Here is a 7,101-nt window from a genome sequence, read left to right as displayed (position 1 = left end):
CGGAACTTCAAACCGTTTCCCAGTCGAAATTTAATTGTGTCCAAATTAGTGAACCAAACTAGCAAATAATTCCTGTCATGAGTAGAACCGAAAGCGTTGTAGCGTCCACACTTCTTTTTATAGGTTAAAGTGCATCAACAAGATATATGTAACTCAGGGCTTCAAGCAAAAGTCCACTAAAGGAGGTCGAGCATTCTTCTTTATGGCCCCTAAACTTGGCAATAGCCTTCCTGATAATGTCCAAGTCTCAGACACACTGTCTCAGTTCAAAACCAGATTAAAGACCTATCTGTTTCAGTAAAGCATGCACACAATGCATCACATAACGGTATGATGCATGAGTGTGTGCATGCAGGTGAGTGGGCTTTACAACCACCTGTAGAACACACTCCTCCTCTCCTAATGCACCAGATATTTTGTTAGAAATACTTATATGATTTTTTTATAAATTTTTTTGTTTGTAGTTTTGCCTTCTTGATACCGTGAAACAGATCAGTTGCATCCCAAATGACACACTATGCAACATGTACACGCATTACTGTTGTCCCGGATGGGGCACTAACTTTTTATGCAAAATGAACATTCAAACCATTTCCCAGTCGAAATCTAATTGTGTCCAAATTAGTGAACCAAACTAGCAAATAATTCCTGTCATGAGTAGAACCGAAAGCGTTGTAGCGTCCACACTTCTTTTTATAGGTTAAATAAGTGCATTAACAAGGTATATGTAACTCAAGGATTCAAGCAAAGTCCACTAAAGGAGGTCGAGCATTCTCATTTATGGCCCCTAAACTCTGCAATAGCCTTCCTTATAATCAAAACTCAATTAAAGACCTATCTTTTTATTAAAGCATGCATACAATGCATCACATAACAGTGTGATGCATGAGTGTGTCTATGCTGGTGAGTGGGCTTTACAACCACCTATATCACTCACTAAATGCACCGAACATTTTGTTAAAAATACTTATATACTTTTTCATACATTTTTTTGTAGTTTTGCCTTCTTGATGCCATGAAACAGATCAGTTCCATCCCAAATGACAAACTATGCACTTATACGTCCAACTATAGTGTATGTGTTTTAATGTTGTGCCAGGTGGGGCACTAACTTTTTTTGCAAAATAAACATTCAAACCATTTCCCAGCTGAAATTTAATTGTGGCCAAATTAGTGAACCAAACTAGCAAATAATTCCTGTCATGAGTAGAACCGAAAGCGTTGTAGCGTCCACACTTCTTTTTATAGATTAAATAAGTGCATCAACCAGGTATTTATTTATAACTCAAGGCTTCAAGCAAAAGTCCACTAAAGGAGGTCGAGCATTCTCATTTATGGCCCCTAAACTTGGCAATAGCCTTCCTGATAATGTCCAAGTCTCAGACACACTGTCTCAGTTGAAAACCAGATTAAAGACCTATCTGTTTCAGTAAAGCATGCACACAATGCATCACATAACGGTATGATGCATGAGTGTGTGCATGCAGGTGAGTGGGCTTTACAACCACCTGTAGAACACACTCCTCCTCTCCTAATGCACCAGATATTTTGTTAGAAATACTTATATGATTTTTTTATAAATTTTTTTGTTTGTAGTTTTGCCTTCTTGATACCGTGAAACAGATCAGTTGCATCCCAAATGACACACTATGCAACATGTACACGCATTACTGTTGTCCCGGATGGGGCACTAACTTTTTATGCAAAATGAACATTCAAACCATTTCCCAGTCGAAATCTAATTGTGTCCAAATTAGTGAACCAAACTAGCAAATAATTCCTGTCATGAGTAGAACCGAAAGCGTTGTAGCGTCCACACTTCTTTTTATAGGTTAAATAAGTGCATTAACAAGGTATATGTAACTCAAGGATTCAAGCAAAGTCCACTAAAGGAGGTCGAGCATTCTCATTTATGGCCCCTAAACTCTGCAATAGCCTTCCTTATAATCAAAACTCAATTAAAGACCTATCTTTTTATTAAAGCATGCATACAATGCATCACATAACAGTGTGATGCATGAGTGTGTCTATGCTGGTGAGTGGGCTTTACAACCACCTATATCACTCACTAAATGCACCGAACATTTTGTTAAAAATACTTATATACTTTTTCATACATTTGTTTGTAGTTTTGCCTTCTTGATGCCATGAAACAGATCAGTTCCATCCCAAATGACAAACTATGCACTTATACGTCCAACTATAGTGTATGTGTTTTAATGTTGTGCCAGATGGGGCACTAACTTTTTTTGCAAAATGAACATTCAAACCATTTCCCAGCTGAAATTTAATTGTGGCCAAATTAGTGAACCAAACTAGCAAATAATTCCTGTCATGAGTAGAACCGAAAGCGTTGTAGCGTCCACACTTCTTTTTATAGATTAAATAAGTGCATCAACCAGGTATTTATTTATAACTCAAGGCTTCAAGCAAAAGTCCACTAAAGGAGGTCGAGCATTCTCATTTATGGCCCCTAAACTTGGCAATAGCCTTCCTGATAATGTCCAAGTCTCAGACACACTGTCTCAGTTGAAAACTAGATTAAAGACCTATCTGTTTCAGTAAAGCATGCACACAATGCATCACATAACGGTATGATGCATGAGTGTGTGCATGCAGGTGAGTGGGCTTTACAACCACCTGTAGAACACACTCCTCCTCTCCTAATGCACCAGATATTTGTTAGAAATACTTATATGATTTTTTTATAATTTGTTTTGTTTGTAGTTTTGCCTTCTTGATACCGTGAAACAGATCAGTTGCATCCCAAATGACACACTATGCAGTTATAGGTCCAACTATATAGTGTACACATTTTAATGTTGTCCAGATGGGGCACTAAATATGAAAGACGAAAGTGTTGTAGCGTCGACACTTCTTTTTAGCAGTTAAAAAGGTGCATCATCCGGGTAATTAAAGTGCGCTCATTCATTCATTTTTCTTTGACTTAGTCTCCTTATTCATCAGGGGCCGCCACAGCGGAATGAACCGCCAACTTTTCCAGCAAATGTTTTACAAAGCAGATGCCCTTCCGGCTGCAAATCCAGAGGAAACCCACACCAATACGTGGAGAACAAGCAAACTCCATACAGAATGCCAACTGACCCAGCCGGGACTCGAACCAGTGACCTTCTTGCTGTGAGTGTACTTATTCCTTTTAGAAATTTCAGTGTTTCATTCTTGCTACACACTGGAATAGAACAGTGAATAAGTGTGATTTGGGATGCACCTATTGACTCTTGCTGTTGTGGAAGCTTCTTTATCTCTGTATCTGGATACCTCCATGGAGTGACTTGTGCAGGGTGACCTGTATGGCACACTGATCTCCAGTCTCACGGTGGAGGTACGGGATGATAAAAAGTGAAGTGATGACAGAAAAGGACGAGAGAGGACCAGGCCTGGCACATTTGTTTGTTTTTAGCTTGCAGTCATCCACACAGTCTTGTATTAACCCCGATGAACTTAAATACACCGGAGATGATGATTAACTAAACTACAAACTGGTCATACCGGTGAAGGGTAAATGCTGGTGGGAAACAGAACAATGGAAATCTAAACACAACAGAACTGGCACATTAAGCCTCTCCTTCTTCAGGAACGTAATGTGTATTAAAGTGTTTTTAAACTTGTCTAAATGCATTGAGCTGCTGGCATGTGATTGGCTGATTAGAAAGTTGCGTTAACCAGCAGTTGGACAGGTGTACCTAATAAAGTGGCCGGTGAGTGTGTAATGAATGGGGAAAAGATAACTTTAAATATGTGAAACGCAGCCAGTGTTACTCTCTCCCTCTCTTCCTCAGAGATGCACTGAGCTCTAAACGCCCTCCCCTGCTATTGGCTACACACGTGCACTGTTGATTGGTCTACTTTTCAACAGTGTTCACTTGGAAGATCACTTGGTGTGCCTTTAACACATAATGGCTGTAAACACAAAGCACATTCAGCCTTGTAGGCACATTTCTCTGTTGCATAAACAAGTCCGGTGTGCTGTTTCCCCTGATTGCGAAATCTTTTGTCTTCACGTTTGTGTAATTGAAGTCATCAGTGTTGTTTGATGGTTGTTTGCTGCTAGCTGTAAAGTTAAGGGAGCGTTCACACAGCATCAATAATAAATATAGCTGCAAGCAGCAATTAAGGGGCCAAGCACTTTTGGCCAAAAGATTGCGCTGCTCCAGAAGTTGAGTACTTTCAGGGCATGGGGTTGAAGATGCATACCATGTTTTGTAATGATATGTGAATATGTCGGTAAAATATAGCATTTTTGGCCTAAAATGGAAATGGGCGACGCCCAAAATGGCTGACCTGTGAAAATCAGACATCATTCGACTCGACGTGCTCTGCCGGATGTAATGAGACCAATTTTATGAGTTTCGGACGAAAGGTTGAGACGTTATAAGCCAAAAAGTAATTTTTTTTGTATCTCCGGACCACTAGGGGGCAGTGCGCCGTAACTCCGCATATAACCTCAAACCCTAGTTGTCATAACACACACCAAGTTTGGTGTGAATCGGTGAATGCGTTACGGAGATATCTTCTCAAGTCCATTTTCGCAAGTTCTTCGTAAAATTTGATCGCAAGTTAAACGAAAACGGTTGGTCAAATCAACTTGAATTCCATAACTTTTGGTTGGCATGGTCTGTAGATCATGTGATTCAATTTTGGTGAAAATCGGAGAAACGGCCTAGGACGAGTTTGATCAAATAGGTTTTTCGAAAAATTTTAAATAGCGCGAAAAAATTCATGACGGAAAATGACGTCATAGGGTGCGTTTAAATCGGACTGAGCCAAGGAATCAGAGGAAAAAAGAATTTTGATTGTAGCCCATTCGGTTCAAAAGTTATCATGATAAAAATACGTGAAAGTTTGACAAGTGGTGGCGCTAGAGAGTTTGATTTTGAGACTTCATATTTGGTCTTATTAATGTTGAGACTGGCCTCTATCATTGTGCCAAATTATACAACTTTCCCGCATACGCCTATATGGGCTGCCATTCAAATCCGGCGGAAGAAACGGAAGAAGAAGAAGAAGAACACTAACGGTGCTTGGCCCCTAATGACTGTAAAGTCCATCAGCAGATGGAATGGTCAATACTTCACAAACATCCAGCAAACACTGATTTCATCTTAAACATGCGTAGGGTATTCAAACTCCTAACAGGTGACTCTACAATCACTTTTGAGAAATGATTCTCTTCAAATGGTTCTGTTTTAAACCTCTGTAAAGCGCTGTTGATATTTGATATCAGCAAAACAAACATGTCTGTACTCTAACGCAGTGGTTCTCAAACTTTTTTCTATCAAGTACCACCTTAGAAAAACATTGTCTTTCCAAGTACCACCAAAATGAGCAGCATTGAAATACCATAGCGTAGTTGGACCAGTAAAGCAGCTAAAACTCTGCACAGTTAAAAAACCTGGCAGATTACCTCAGAAATATAGCCTATATATAATATATGGCATATTATATACATCATTTTTAATAAATTTTGAATTATATGTAGCATGTATATGACATATTTCATTCCTCCGTGTACCACTAGAAGGAAGCCCGCGTACCACTAGTGGTACACGTACCACAGTTTGAGAACCACTGCTCTAACGGATGACACCCCTATCTACAGTAGTAGCTTCCGCCAGCTGTTTTACTTGAAATGGAGGAAGTTTCCAGGCTTTATAATGCAATGAGATGAACTTCTGTTTTTTCCAGTGATGGGTTGCGGCTGGAAGGGCATCCGCTGCATAAAAACTTGCTGGATAAGTTGGCGGTTCATTCCGCTGTGGCGACCCCGGATTAATAAAGGGACTGAGCCGACAAGAAAATGAATGAATGAATGAACGTCTGTTTATCATAGAACCTGAACACCCGGAGCAAACCCACGCCAACACGGAGAGAACACGCAAACTCCACATAGAAATGCCGACTGGCCCAGCCGGGACTCAAATTAGTGACCTTCTTGCTGTTGAACAACAGTGCTGACCATTGAGCCACCATGCCGTCTTATACAATTTCAATAAATCCAGAATCTACACATACACAAACATCATCCACACAAGGCCGAAAGTGACCAGGCAATGAGTAAAGTGGAACAAGGGAACTTAAATATATTGGAGTCAATGATTGATTAAATCACAAACCGGTCGTACCAGTGAAGGGTAAATGCTGGTGAGAACCAGAGCAAACGGAAAACTAAACACAACAGAACTGGCACAGTACAGCATACTAGAACAAAGGTAATAACATTGTACAATCTCACACAGCGCAACAAGCAAACTGACACACAATATATTGAAGGAAAAGACAGCTAACTTTGAGTCTATAGCCCCTTTCACACATACAGACCTTTCCGGAAAATTACCGGCAATTTTCCAGAAAGCTTGTATGTGTGAACAGGCCCTTTTTGAAAATACCGGTAAATTCGTTCTGGCTATTTTCCGGAAAGAGATGTTGTAACATTATTGGTAATTTGCCGGAATGCTGCGCTGTGTGAACGCAGAAGGAAGATTGCTGGAAAGAGCGCGTGCACGTCTAGAACGTGCTGACGTGAGACGCCTGATTTAGCCAATCAGAACAGTCAGGCGCATTCACGTCCGGGCGGTTTATGAGAATAAAAGCCTTTAAATATGTTTCCAGACACATTTAGCTGCTAGATGTTAGTCAGATAATGTTTATATGATTATCTTAATGCCAACTGTGTAAATAATCATCGATAAAATGTTTATGATATGTTTGTTTACCTTCAAGCTTTGCGTGTGCCTGTGAAACAGCCCATGAGCGCCAGCACACACACATATCATGTACATCTCGACATGCGAAGTGTTTCTCCATTTGTTTTCATCGGAGTTGTACTCAATACTGATCATCCACAGAGTTTGTGATGTAGTCAAATGTTTACAAATGCAAGTGCAGCCGTTTAGAGCTCATTTCTGGTTAATGATGTCAGAATTTACCGGTATTTTGGAATGGATGTGTCAATGCTCTTTTCCGGAAAAATTCCGTAATGTCCTCGCCTGTGTGAACAGCACTTTTTTGCACTTACCGGTAAAGTCGTTCCGGAAATGTTCCATATATTTACCGGTATCACTGTGTGAAAGGGGCTTATGA

Source organism: Danio rerio, chromosome 10, assembly GCF_052040795.2.
Source record: "Danio rerio strain M-AB ecotype USA chromosome 10, GRCz13ab, whole genome shotgun sequence".
Taxonomy (NCBI): domain Eukaryota; kingdom Metazoa; phylum Chordata; class Actinopteri; order Cypriniformes; family Danionidae; genus Danio; species Danio rerio.
Note: the sequence above shows the minus strand (reverse complement) of the source record.